The following is a 14803-nucleotide window of genomic DNA, read 5'->3' on the forward strand; positions in this document are numbered from 1 at the left end:
CCCTTTCATTATTTATTTATCTATTTTTGCTTTGTGTGAATTCAGCTAAAATACTTCTAAAGCTCCTAATGGCTCTATCGCTGCCTGAGATCTGCTGCCACACGCTGCCTTCTCTGCGCTCTGGCTTTTTTTTTTATTATTGTTGGGGAGATTTTCTCCATCCCAGCCCCCGATGAGCTGCAGCTTTATCAAACCGTCTTGACGAGAGCGACACGGCCAATTATTGACAAATTATCCCTTCATAGAATGACGCGAGGCAGGGAAAGGAGGGAGGAAGCTGATGAGTCCAAACCCAACTCAAAACGGGCCCGAGGAGACGGACGTCTATCAGATTCTATTAAGAGCTCGGCACTCTGGCGAACAAAGCTGCCTGCGCCCCGCCACGCATTAACCGCTATTATACACTCAAGAACTTTGTCACGATCACTATTGTTCCCCCTTTTTACACATTTTTACTTTCATTTGTGCAATAAAGATCTGAGGATCTGTGTGTGTGTGTGTGTGTGTGTGTGTGTGCGTGCGTGCGCGTGCGTGCGTGCATGTGTGTGTGTGTGAGTTTTAAATATGAATCTTTCTTCAGATTAATTTAATGTAACAGCTGCTCCAAAACCCCAGCTCTGATCCTTTATGACTTTTTCAGATTGCAAACATCATTTTATTGGTTCAGACTAGAGTTGAATACTATATCGGCATCAACGTCAGTATCGTAGCAAGGTTGTGACCGATCAGTTTCGATCCCATAAATAAAATTGGGTCCGCACTAACAACCATTGTTTTTGTCCATCCAGTTTACGTTTGCATACGTGAGCTGTTTACGGGGCGTGTAATATTTGTTATCAGTCACCACAGCAGTGTTGACATCGATATCGGCCCAAATCTTCGTATCGGTGCACTCGATTTTCAGACCATTCAAAAGCATGTAAAATGCACAGGATGAAAAGATGAAATTCATTAGTGAGAAAAATCTGAAGACGCCATCATGACTAAAGGATCATCAAGTGTGGGTTGTTAAAGCTGCTTCTGCAAATCTACAGAACAAGCTGCGAAAACATGGTCAGGGAACACCCTCCCCTCGGGTATCGCCACTGAGACTCTTCTGCAGAAACGGAAACCTGCGACGCTGTTATCTGGGTCCAAACGTCTTGTGTTGTCCGTGACTTCAGATGGTGCTTTTCTTTTTGGGACACAGCGGTAGCAGCCGGCTGTTTCTCCTTCTCAGACTTTACACCAGTGGTGTTTTCTTGCTAAATCCGTGAGTGTGTGAGTGGAGGACCCAGGGAAGTGCGGCGGTTCAGTGAGACCGACAACCGGATGGTCCGGTGGTTGTCTTCAGTCTGAAACGTGCTATTGGTGGAGGTTTTTAGATAAATGTGAGCGATAAGACTTTCTTATGTAATTCTATAACTGTGCTGAAAGAGAATAACAATAATAAGGAAATAAAATTGGCCCCTCCCACCTGCAGATCCTTTACCCACGTCTGAAAAGATTTGAAGCCCCCTTCAGACAGGCCATGAAAAACGGAAATGTTCCGGAATCTGTCCGTAAGACCTTTGTGTCTGAATACAAACATCCGGATAACGTGTTCCGGAATTTTACCGGACGAAGCCCCTAGTAACAGGTCCGGACTTGTTACGGACAGGGTGGCTGCTTCAGACTGGTGAGGTAAAGTTCCGGACAAGGGGGAGGGGGAGGAGGAGGGGACCGGGGGGCGCTGTGCGCACCTATATAAGTCGCTGCTGTAGCATGCAGCGAACCACGGCAGCTCGCCTCCTACGGTACCGTCTAGACGAGCGACGGTCGGAGCGCTTCACACCGCTTCAGTGATTCCTTTAACCATTGAGCTTCATCATCCAGGTCTCTTATGCATCTTCGTGTGCGCAGAATTATGCTTAAGCGCCTCGTGATTTTTATCTAGAGAGGCGCTATAGAAATGATATTTTCTTCTTCTTCTTAACATGAGTCCGATTCTCCCACCCACCCCCCGCCGCCGTCAGACATCTGGAACTTTTCCCTGCTGTGTGAACGCAGCCGAAAGGACAAGTTCCGGTACAAAAGTGGTGTGTCTGAAAACACAGTTCCGGTTAAAAACTGGATTGAATTGTCCGCAAATGTTCCAGAATGTCTGTCTGAAAAGGGCTATGTCAGCAGATCTTTGTCCATTAGAACTTCTCAAAAGTTCTGGAAGCAGCCATGTGATCCAGCTGACCCGATGCACCACCTTCAGATCAACACTGTAGCAGATTCGGTCCATGTGAACCAGGCCACTAATCACTGGTCCACTACTAACCAGCTAATCTGTTACTGGAGTCATTGCTTTTGTGAACCGTCTCAGTTATCAGCTGCATCATAATCAGGGGGACTTTGAGGCCTGAAAGTCTGATGCCACCAGATAAAAGCCATCGATGAGAAAGATAAAATGTTGGAGATACTTCTTTAATTTCCTGCTATCTTTTCAAGTGGTCCTGATCAATAGTCCTCCAGACGTTCTGAAGGTCTTTCTTCAGGCTTTAGCTGGTTTTTCACTCAGTTATGGTCCGGGGGCTGGACATGTTCAGAAGAAAGGTTCTGTTTTAACTCTGACCTTTGGCTCATTCAAGAAGAAGGAAGGATCGTGACTCAAGGGATGAAGCAGCGTCGAATCAGACCAGCTAAAGGATGATGAGCTTTCAGGTCCTGGTCCAGAACTTTCAGATTCAACTCATCTAATGTAGGGAGTTGGTTGTAGGTCCGACTTGTTAGAACCTGTCTGAGAGCGGACCATTTCCAGAAGGCCAAGGAGACGGAGAACTATTGACCAAGGTTGCTTCAAGTGACATGAAAGTCTGGCAACTGGTTAAAGATGTTTGCTCTGATTTTAGTCTGACTTCCAGAGGTCTGGGAACAAACGGCGTCAATTGGATGTCTTTAAATCGGCAAATGTGAGCATCGTAAATGATTCGGGGAATTTATAATCGGATCAGGAAATGAGACGAACCCAGAACAAACAATAATACTGTCTACTTTCAAATTAAAAAACAATAAATAAGATCCCAGACCCACATCGGATGCCAACAAGACCTTTCTTCTTTTCCGACTCCCATCATCAGCCACCCCTCCTTCCCGTTCTTCTCCACTTTCCACCTCCTCACCCCTCCCTATCACGCAGCTTTGCCAAGTCCACATCGCTGGTAACGAGGGTGTAGTTTCTTAACATTCATCATCGCTGAACTCTGAAACTTTATCAGCTCCGGAGAGCGGCGCCACAGCCCCGGCCCCGGCTTTCTCGGCTCTCAGATAGGGCCGATAAGGCACTGATAGATTACAGCAGATTGTTTTACTTCAGGGGACACTGCTGCTGCTAATACTAATACACAGACAAGAAGACTCGCCGCTGATGGAGGAGGAGGAGGAGGAGGAAGAGGTGGAGGAAGGAGGTGAGGGCGAGGAAGCCATGATGAGCTGGAGGAAATTACAGCTCATGTCCGATATGCACTCCTCCTGACAAACGTGGAAACTTGTTGATGTTATTAAAGCAATGAGAAAATAATGTGCCACTTTAAAACTGATTAGAGCCGATGATATTTAGACTCCACCCGTCTGAAGGAGAGAGAGAGAGAGAGACAGGTAACCTGAGCTCACCTGGTGAACTCTGGGTAAAAACAGGGTCAAGTGTGAAACACAAAGACTACTTTCCTTATCCCGCCGCTCTGTCACTAAATCAGTTCATCACTTAATAAAACCAGATTTTATAAATCACAATCTAACATCAGAAACACCTAAAACATTCAATTATGCTTTATCGCTCTTTTTCTTCCTTTCATTAATCTTCCTAAAGCATCGCCTCGTTTCAGCTCCACCAAGGTAAAACAGAAAATCTGTTTTTATTTTAAATGACTTTTAAACACCAACGAGGGTTTGTGGACATGACGTTAGGAGTTAAAAACCAGAAGAAGGTGTTATTCCTGAAGTTTTGAGTTCTAAAGGCGGGATGTTGGACAGAAAACTAAATGATGACTTTCTGCAACAAGGTAGTGCCAACATGCATGAGAAAGTCCGGTGATTTATTTAATGCAACGTTAGATCCAGTACCGGCGTTCCTCAGGGCTGTGTTCTGGGACACAGCAGAAGAAGGTGTTATTCCTGAAGTTTTGAGTTCTAAAGGCGGGATGCTGGACAGAAAACTAAATGATGACTTTCTGCAACAAGGTAGAGCGAACATGCATGAGAAAGTCCGGTGATTTATTTAATGCAACGTTAGATCCAGTACCGGCGTTCCTCAGGGCTGTGTTCTGGGACACAGCAGAAGAAGGTGTTATTCCTGAAGTTTTGAGTTCTAAAGGCGGGATGTTGGACAGAAAACTAAATGATGACTTTCTGCAACAAGGTAGTGCCAACATGCATGAGAAAGTCCGGTGATTTATTTAATGCAACGTTAGATCCAGTACCGGCGTTCCTCAGGGCTGTGTTCTGGGACACAGCAGAAGAAGGTGTTATTCCTGAAGTTTTGAGTTCTAAAGGCGGGATGTTGGACAGAAAACTAAATGATGACTTTCTGCAACAAGGTAGAGCGAACATGCATGAGAAAGTCCGGTGATTTATTTAATGCAACGTTAGATCCAGTACCGGCGTTCCTCATGGCTGTGTTCTGGGACACAGCAGAAGAAGGTGTTATTCCTGAAGTTTTGAGTTCTAAAGGCGGGATGTTGGACAGAAAACTAAATGATGACTTTCTGCAACAAGGTAGAGCGAACATGCATGAGAAGGTCCGGTGATTTATTTAATGCAACGTTAGATCTAGTACCGCCGTTCCTCAGGGTTGTGTTCTGGGACACAGCAGAAGAAGGTGTTATTCCTGAAGTTTTGAGTTCTAAAGGCGGGATGCTGGACAGAAAACTAAATGATGACTTTCTGCAACAAGGTAGAGCGAACATGCATGAGAAGGTCCGGTGATTTATTTAATGCAACGTTAGATCCAGTACCGGCGTTCCTCAGGGCTGTGTTCTGGGACACAGCAGAAGAAGGTGTTATTCCTGAAGTTTTGAGTTCTAAAGGCGGGATGTTGGACAGAAAACTAAATGATGACTTTCTGCAACAAGGTAGAGCGAACATGCATGAGAAGGTCCTGTGATTTATTTAATGCAACGTTAGATCTAGTACCGCCGTTCCTCAGGGCTGTGTTCTGGGACACAGCAGAAGAAGGTGTTATTCCTGAAGTTTTGAGTTCTAAAGGCAGGATGCTGGACAGAAAACTAAATGATGACTTTCTGCAACAAGGTAGAGCGAACATGCATGAGAAGGTCCGGTGATTTATTTAATGCAACGTTAGATCCAGTGCCGGCGTTCCTCAGGGCTGTGTTCTGGGACTCTTTCATTCGAGGTCTGTTTACCTCAAAGGTACAGACAGACAACATGAAGAACGGTTCTCTACAAGGACTCAGCTCTCACGGTTCCCTTTGAAGACGCGTTGGAAAGGCTGGTTTAGTTCGTATACATCACATCACTGGTTCTGAGTCCACCCATGATTGTGTGGAAATCCATGGCTCCAACATCTTCACTGAATTTGCAGATGATAAAACCATTGTTGGACGGACGAAAAATGATGACGAGGCACCACACAAGGAGGAGGAGGAGCATCGGGGGCCTGGCGCAGTGGCAACTACCTCAACCTCAACACCAAGCAAACAAAAGAACTCATTACTCACATCAGGAAGAAAAGGACCGCGATGCAAACAGGCCTGAGCATCAAGAGAAGGAGTGGAGTGAGTCCTGACCTGCACATCTCAGACAGCCAACAACATGTTTTAAAACCGATTTTATTTTGAAATAGAGCAGATGCACTTCACTTCCTGTCTGGCTCGTGTCATTTCTTTAGCTTCATGACAGTCCACATGCGGCACACGGAAAAAACGTGCTCCACGCAGAAGCATCCGTTCTGCACCGCCGCTGGTGGGAATGTTCTGGTTGGATTGGGTGATTTTTGAAACTGGATTGCATCCGTTCCACGTTCGGTGTGAACGAGGCTTTGGAGTCATGAGAACCCACAATAAAAGAATACACGGCAGGATCTGGAGTCTTACTTCCTGATATGTGGACATCTCTGCTCTGATTGGCTAACAGCAACACGACTACCACTGACTCTGTTTACTCTACAACGTTGATGTTTTATCTCTACAAATAACACAAGCCTGGAAGAGTTCTGCTGTGTGGTGCAGTAGCTAATGCTAACAGTTAGCTTCTACTAGCCGAGACGTTCTCTGCCGTTTCCTGGACGCTAAACCAGCAACAACCTTCCCCGTCGTGAGCCAAGATGGGTAAGTCCATGAATGCTAAGTGACAGTGTGGCGTAGATCTGTCAGGATTTTCTAATCCTAGAGTTTCACCGTCTGTTTTCTATCAGAAGCTAATGCAGGGGATAGGTGTAGGAGACTATTTTCATGAAAAACTCAAGAGTGACTGATCATTTATTAAAAATAAGTGAACAATGGTTTCTCAGTGAACTTGCTCTTTAACAACTTTGCTGAAATGCAGTTGTTGCCTTTGAAGAGATGCTGCCAACAAATGTAGCTTTGTTCTTGATGACAATAAAGATTTATTCTTATTTCGCCTCGCTGATCCACATCAGCACCGCTGGTTTTAGATAAAACTTTATTCAGAGAAAGCGTTTCTTCAGGATTGATGGGCTAACAGCTAGTGATGATTGATTTAAACCCGCTCCTACATTTTCCAGTGGTTTATGTAACTTTATTTTATAAACCTTTAGACTGCCGCCAGTTTCTCTTTACACGATCATTTGTAGCTTTTAAGCCGAGGATTTCCTGTGAATAAGCTTGTATAAACATGCCGCTGTGGTACTTTAACGACTGAAGTTGATTTAAGATGCCAACAACACACTGAGACTAGTCTTTAGCTCATCAGTCCAGAAGATAATCTGTTACTTTTCAATCGATTTTTGAAAAATTATAACTTTAACACTAAAACAGGTGTCAAAATGGCCAAAAAAATCCCTTTAATGTTCTATAAGTGGAGCTGCTGACCCTCGTCTTCGTGTCCCACATCAATGGGCCGATTAGCACCACGACGCGACCAATCACAGCCCCGCCGTGAGGTTTGGTTCTGTCGCTAAAGAACCCAAACCTGTCGGCCGCCGGTTTGAGCCTTTCTATTAGCGACAGATTGGGAGCTGAGCTTATCTGAGCCCAGCAGAGAGTGTGTGGAGACGGAGGGTGTGCGTGTAATGAACCGGTGTCAGGGAGGGCACAAAGAGTTAAATGAGGTCTAATCTGCTATTAGCAAGCAACGGCAAGAAATTATCAACGCACAGCTTGCAGACGAGGCAAAAACCTTTATGCAGAAATAACACACACAAAAACCGCATTCTGAAAAACAGTTGCAGAGGGGGAAATGCACCTCCGTGTATTAGTCTTAATTTCAGCGTCAACATTTTATCAGCCAGCCCCCATGAATAATCCGCACGGTAATTTCTTTCTTTCTCCCCTTTTTGTTCCTGGCATTTTGGTGGAGCAAGATAAGGGCTAAAAAAACAAGAGAAGGGCTCGCAGAGTGAAAAAAGACAGATAGATAACATTGATATCAACTCCTACACAACACAGCCACTCGCTTATCTCGGCTTTTTATCACAGTTTCGTGTTTTTTTTCTTTCCTATTTTCTTTCTTTCCTTTCTCAGCCTTCCACTCCCCGCTCTTTGTGGATTCTTGGGACAAAAAAAGGAGAGCTGCCCTTAAAAAGTTAAGCTCGGGTTTTGGGATCAAATTAACCTTTATGGTGATTTTGTGCATCCCTGTCCCAGTTAATATGTAAAATGCAGCATGCAGGCGGTGATAGAACCGGTCACATGTAAGCAAAGCGGCCGTTGACAGGGAGAGAGAAAATATATTTAGATAAGTGATCTGGTGATGTGGAAGTGGGGGTTGATTATTAGCAGACACAGACAGGAAGATTGGTTGGTAGAGGCAGGCTCACATAAAATGCACACAATCTCTTCCCGGCCTGCAAAGCAGCCATACTTCTGAGAAAAGGAAAAAACTATTTCGCTCACAGACTTATCGTAGGTCTGTGTCAGACAGAAAAGCCTCTCTGGGTCTAATCTATCAAGGTCAGCGAGTGTGGCCCAGGCGACGGCGTGTTGTTCCATCCTGCTGCTTCCTGCAGGAACACACAACATCTGACTGCAGGGATGAGTGAGCGACAGGGCGGCTGGATGACCGTAACACAAGCCGACCGGTCGTCATGGTGCACCGGGCTGAAGGTGGAAAACCGAAACAAAGGCTCGGCCTGGATCGGACGCGTTGGAGCGCTCGGCCGGCTGAGTTTCAACAAATAAAACCAGTTTCTGCATCAGTGGGACGTCTGTGCTTTGTGTTGGCTGGATGGAGGAGTAGAGTAGAGTAGAGTAGAGTAGAGTAGAGTAGAGTAGAGTAGAGTAGAGTAGAGAGGAGTAGAGTAGAGAGAAGAGAAGAGAAGAGAAGAGAAGAGAAGAGAAGAGAAGTTTAGAGTAGAGTAGAGTAGAGTAGAGAAGTTTAGAGTAGAGTAGAGTAGAGTAGAGTAGAGTAGAGAAGAGAAGAGAAGAGAAGAGAAGAGAAGAGAAGAGAAGAGAAGAGAAGAGAAGAGAAGAGAAATGAAACATGAAATAATGTAGATCCGTGATTACCTAACGTCTCCTCTCTCATCCTTAGGAACTCGATAAGTCTGGGACGGAGTCACTTCCACTGAAATGTTTTAACCTTAAACTCATCAAAATGTCTTTAATGCCTTTTTTAAATTAATCTACATTTTTTTGTTTTAATCAAATTAACTGAATCCCAGGGTTTCAGATACTGCTGAAGATAGTTTATCCCCTTCTTGTCCTGACTCGGATTTTTAAGGACACGCTCGATATCGTGTTGAGACATTCCAACATCTGGAATCTGACAATTTGCTGCTTATTTTAATGGTTTAGTCTGGCCATCTGTTCAGTAACCAGCTGTTTACTCGCTGGTTGAGTCGAGAAAACAGCTGTTTACTCGTTGGTTGAGTCGAGAAAACAGCTGTTTACTCGCTGGTTGAGTCGAGAAAACAGCTGTTTACTCGCTGGTTGAGTCGAGTAACCAGCTGTTTACTTGTTGGTTGAGTCGGGTAACCAGCTGTTTACTCGCTGGTTGAGTCTAGTAACCAGCTGTTTACTTGTTGGTTGAGTCGGGTAACCAGCTGTTTACTCGCTGGTTGAGTCGGGTAACCAGCTGTTTACTCGCTGGTTGAGTCGAGAAAACAGCTGTTTACTCGCTGGTTGAGTCGAGAAAACAGCTGTTTACTCGCTGGTTGAGTCGAGTAACCAGCTGTTTACTTGTTGGTTGAGTCGAGAAAACAGCTGTTTACTCGCTGGTTGAGTCTAGTAACCAGCTGTTTACTTGTTGGTTGAGTCGGGTAACCAGCTGTTTACTCGCTGGTTGAGTCGGGTAACCAGCTGTTTACTCGCTGGTTGAGTCGAGTAACCAGCTGTTTACTCGCTAGTTGAGTTGAGTAACCAGCTGTTTACTCGCTGGTTGAGTCTAGTAACCAGCTGTTTACTTGTTGGTTGAGTCGGGTAACCAGCTGTTTACTCGCTGGTTGAGTCTAGTAACCAGCTGTTTACTTGTTGGTTGAGTCGGGTAACCAGCTGTTTACTCGCTGGTTGAGTCGGGTAACCAGCTGTTTACTCGCTGGTTGAGTCGAGAAAACAGCTGTTTACTCGCTGGTTGAGTCGAGAAAACAGCTGTTTACTCGCTGGTTGAGTCGAGTAACCAGCTGTTTACTTGTTGGTTGAGTCGAGAAAACAGCTGTTTACTCGCTGGTTGAGTCTAGTAACCAGCTGTTTACTTGTTGGTTGAGTCGGGTAACCAGCTGTTTACTCGCTGGTTGAGTCGGGTAACCAGCTGTTTACTCGCTGGTTGAGTCGAGTAACCAGCTGTTTACTCGCTAGTTGAGTTGAGTAACCAGCTGTTTACTCACTAGTTGAATTGAGTAACCAGCTGTTTATTTGTTGGTTGAGTCGAGTAACCAGCTGTTTACTCACTAGTTGAGTCGAGTAACCAGCTGTTTACTCACTATTTGAGTCGAGTAACCAGCTGTTTACTCACTAGTTGAGTCGAGTAACCAGCTGTTTACTCACTAGTTGAGTTGAGTAACCAGTTGTTTATTTGTTGGTTGAGTCGAGTAACCAGCTGTTTACTCACTATTTGAGTCGAGTAACCAGCTGTTTACTCGCTGGTTGAGTCGAGTAACAAGCTGTTTACTCGCTAGTTGAGTTGAGTAACCAGTTGTTTATTTGTTGGTTGAGTCGAGTAACCAGCTGTTTACTCACTATTTGAGTCGAGTAACCAGCTGTTTACTCGCTGGTTGAGTCGAGTAACCAGCTGTTTACTCACTAGTTGAGTCGAGTAACCAGCTGTTTACTCACTATTTGAGTCGAGTAACCAGCTGTTTACTCACTAGTTGAGTCGAGTAACCAGCTGTTTACTCACTAGTTGAGTCGAGTAACCAGCTGTTTACTCACTAGTTGAGTTGAGTAACCAGTTGTTTATTTGTTGGTTGAGTCGAGTAACCAGCTGTTTACTCACTAGTTGAGTCGAGTAACCAGCTGTTTACTCACTATTTGAGTCGAGTAACCAGCTGTTTACTCGCTGGTTGAGTCGAGTAACAAGCTGTTTACTCGCTAGTTGAGTTGAGTAACCAGTTGTTTATTTGTTGGTTGAGTCGAGTAACCAGCTGTTTACTCGCTAGTTGAGTCGAGTAACAAGCTGTTTACTCACTAGTTGAGTCGAGTAACCAGCTGTTTACTCGCTGGTTGAGTCAGGTAACCAGCTGTTTACTCACTAGTTGAGTCGAGTAACCAGCTGTTTACTCGCTAGTTGAGTCGAGTAACAAGCTGTTTACTCACTAGTTGAGTCGGGTAACCAGCTGTTTACTCGCTGGTTGAGTCGAGTAACCAGCTGTTTACTCGCTGGTTGAGTCGAGTAACCAGCTGTTTACTCGCTGGTTGAGTCGAGTAACCAGCTGTTTACTTGCCGTAGTTGGAGGATAACATTTCTGTGGACGTCAGAGATCATGGTAGGATAGACGGGAAACAGACGTCACCAGTTTCATCTCGGATGCTTCATCACCACCGGAAGGATCTCAGACTGCTTCTACAGTGACTAATTTTCAAAATAAAAGCCTTTCTGGAGGTCAGATGCAGCCTGCCAGTTTATGAAAGTATTTTACCTTAAATCTACCTCAAAAGCTGCAAAAGTTGTTGGATAACGATGTTTTGTTGCTCAACATCAGTTAGAACAAAAGCACATTTCCTACATGAAGTTAGTAATCCTGGACAGAAACTGCTCCACAAAGACAGAATTAGTCTGATGAACAAACACAGGAACAGATCAGCAGGTTCTGACATTCAGATGCTCAGAAGAAAAGTGAGGAAGAGGAGGAGATGATGGTGAAGGAGGACAGATGAAAGCGGAGAGGTGTGTGGTGGAGCTGGATAAAAAGACTCGGATGTAAGGAGCAGATCCATCAGGGATCTTCTGGTATCAACCTGGAGCCATCAGAGATAAAGAGCCCCCCCCCCCCCCCCCCCCCACCCCATGCTTCAGTGTAGAAACAAACCACACGTTTTTATTCTACTCCACTTCCTCGTTTCCATCCAGTCATGTGACCCCATCATAAGCTCTCCATCCCGCCTCCTCGGACAAAAAAGAAAAACTCTAGAAAAGAGAAGAGAAATGAAAAGAGAGAGGGTTTTTCTCCTTTCTGCTCTGCTCCACCCTTTTCTAGATAGAGAGAGGGGGGAGGAAGAAAAAACATAATTTATCTGTGTATTATCAAGAAAGGCAGACACTTTAATCAGTCAGCTATGAAGTCAGTATTTCCATTCTTATCTGTCGCAGGAGTGGAAATGGAGAGGAGATAGCGTTCTGGGAGCCCATCGGTGGGCAGGAATGATAATGGGTGGGGTGGGGGGTGAGGGAGGGGGAAGGCTAGGCTATTGGACCGCTGTGTCAGCGCTATCTGCACCCATTATCAACGGCGTTATCGGCCCTCCCATCAGCCTCGCTGTAATGGGGCCAGTTCAACTTTCCACATTATCATAGCGCCAAGACCTGGTTGGCCGAGGCCAGGGGTCTGGCTGGGGGGGGTGAGGGGTGGGGGGGCAGATAGGTGGATTCAAAGGGGAAGATACAGGAGAGGAGGTGGAAGGGTGGAGATACAGGAGAGGAGGGTCGAGAGGAATTTGAAAGGAGGAAAGAGTAGCTGGACAGGGGAGGGGGGTAGAGAATAAAAACATCTCCCAACTGGGTTTTTGTTTTATGGTAACACCTTAGTTTAGGGAACACAAATTAACCATTAATTAGCTGCCAATTAATATGCATATTAGTGGACTACTAAGTCTGAACTAGTCATTGTTATGCACTTATTAACAGCTTATTACTAATGCCGTTATTCTAACATTAACTGGCCATAATTTAAGAGTTTTAAGAAAATAAGCCATCCATAATGGTTTGTTGCTGATTAACTCACGTACTACGTACCTCAAATCAATATGTGGCTTCTAAAGAAGTAATTCTTGCCTTCAAGTGGTTCATACTAAACTACTAGTAATTAGGTATGAACAAAATCTGACTTTAGAATGGGGAACATATTCTTGCCTACAAGTGGTTAATTGATTGTTGTTTAGGCTCTATTAACATGTGGAGTTTGATGTTTAAGTACAGAATACCAGAACATAATATTTTTGGTTATTAACTATTCCCCTTGAATTATTCTTTAAAAGCCACACATTGATTTGGGCTAATTAGAATGTGTGTTAATTATAATCATAATTACCATTATGAATGGCTTATTTAGATAAAACTCTTAATTTATGGCCCGTTAATATTAGAATTACAGCATTAGTAATGAGCACCTAATAATAGCTTAATAATGACTAATACAGAGTTAGCAGTCCATTAATATGCATATTAATTGGCAGCTAATTCATGGTTAATTTGTGTTCCCTAAACTAAAGTGTTACAGATTTTATTATTTGTTGTATTTTAAACCTGTCGTCATGGCGCCCTCTCAAACGGCGTTTATGATCCGAATGTTTATATCAGATCAACACGCCAACTAATAAATTACCCGCCGTCTTCCTGCAGGTCGTTTTATGACATCATCAATGGTTTTCTTTGTGGGAGCTGCAGAAACAAGCTGGTTCTACGCATCTCCTCCAGGACCACCAGGAACCGGGTCGGAGACCCTCAGAACCGCGGCCCGTTCCACGACGACTCATCGCTGAGCAGCAGCTAAACGCTGGATTTGGAAATGGACTTGTAAAGGGACGAAACGTTTCCAACAGCACCGAAACAAGTCCGGATAAATAAAGTCAGGACTGCGCATGCGACTAAACTTCAGTGTTTAAAGAGCAAGTCACCCCCAAATCACTTTTTTTTTTTTGCTGATAAACTATATAAAGGAGTGTCTAATCATGCTACAGACACGTGTAGTCAATAATTTGGCAGTTCAGTGCATCTTGGTTAAAATTCAAATATTTTGCCTACAACTGTCAGTGTTGCGCCGTCGTCAGGGAAAAATTCTGCACTGTATTTGAATTTAAATCTGCCACCGCTATTGGCTAAGAGGTATGCTATGATGTCATCTGGTACATTATGATGTCACAATGCCATTGTGAGCCTGTGTGTGTGTGTATTTGTTAGCGGCTCCGCCCTCTCGGTCTGCCAAGCAACAGCATTTGTTGCATTTTTCAAACATGAAGTGGGAGTGAAGTAAGTTTCTTGTAGGGGGTGACTTGCTCTTTAAACTAAAAAGCATCAGGAAAACGTTGGGAGAAAAGCTTTGATGCAGGAAAATGAATAAATATAATTACCTGCATCTAGAATCTTGATTTAAAAGTCTGCATCCAACAGGTTCTCCAAAGGAAAACATAATAAAATAAAACTGTTTATTTGGATCGTTTTTAACGGTCTTGAAGTTTTCTAGTTTTACTTTATTTGAGTCGTAATAAACATAAAAATCTGACGTTTCTTTGTCACGAACAGCTGGTAGAAACAGAGCCGGGCCGTATTTTCACAGGGACAGAGGCTGTGATCACATAAAGCTGCTGATGGGATTTTTGTGTATTTTTTCACTTATCTAAACACTTGAACTTGATATAACACCAGAGTTTTTTTTCTCCACCGACTTCCTGTTTGTCACAGGGCTGACTAGAAGACTTGCCTTTTGAAGCAGCTGAAGGTTAAAAGTGCCTCATCTTCGTGACCCGATGCTTTCTGGTGTTTGCTGTTGGTTAACCAGCGAGGGGCTGCGCTCAGATTTCACTCAGATCAAATTTTACTGTTAGAATTTTTCTCTAAGTGTCTCCAACAAGTCTCACCTAGTTTACAATCTGGTCTCCAACTCCTCCCAAAGCTGCCTGACGTGTCTCCCGCTCTCCGACTAGGAGGCCATGCAGACAGCTCTCTAAGCATCTTGTTCAGGATTTTGGAAAAGTTCTAATTCAAGAAAGGCCCCGCAGCTGAAAGGAGATAATTAAGGAATGTTTTCAGACATGGGGGACAGCAGGAGCTCGGGAGGTAGAGTGGAATGGACAATCGAAAGGTTGCAGGTTCCAACTGAGAATGCTGCTGTTGTGTCCTTGGGCAAGACACTTAACCCACTCTGCCGGCTGGAGGTGGTCAGAGGGACCGGTGGAGCCATTGTTCGGCAGGCTACCACCAGCATGTGAATGGGTGAATGACTGATCGTGTTGTGAAGCGCCTTGGGGGGTTGTAGAACCCACAGAGGGCGCTATAGACACACAGGTCGTTT

At 44.5% G+C, this 14803-nt stretch overlaps 1 protein-coding gene and 1 long non-coding RNA gene across 4 annotated transcripts in view; both read right to left on the reverse strand.

Moving 5' to 3' along the window:
• The window catches only part of zfpm1 (zinc finger protein, FOG family member 1), a 132687-nt gene that overhangs the window by 88617 nt on the left and 29267 nt on the right, over positions 1–14803 (reverse strand). The gene's annotated exons all lie outside the window — the stretch shown is intronic.
• The window catches only part of LOC139069684 (uncharacterized), a 25787-nt gene continuing 10984 nt past the window's right edge, over positions 1–14803 (reverse strand). Inside the window, exon 2 of one of the 2 annotated variants that reach the window (XR_011520379.1) lies at positions 1–11703. This is a non-coding gene — a long non-coding RNA (uncharacterized lncRNA). Of the gene's footprint in view, positions 14511–14803 lie in introns of both variants that reach the window. The other variant, XR_011520378.1, reaches the window with a different exon arrangement.

This window comes from Nothobranchius furzeri, chromosome 4 (assembly GCF_043380555.1).
Source record: "Nothobranchius furzeri strain GRZ-AD chromosome 4, NfurGRZ-RIMD1, whole genome shotgun sequence".
Taxonomy (NCBI): domain Eukaryota; kingdom Metazoa; phylum Chordata; class Actinopteri; order Cyprinodontiformes; family Nothobranchiidae; genus Nothobranchius; species Nothobranchius furzeri.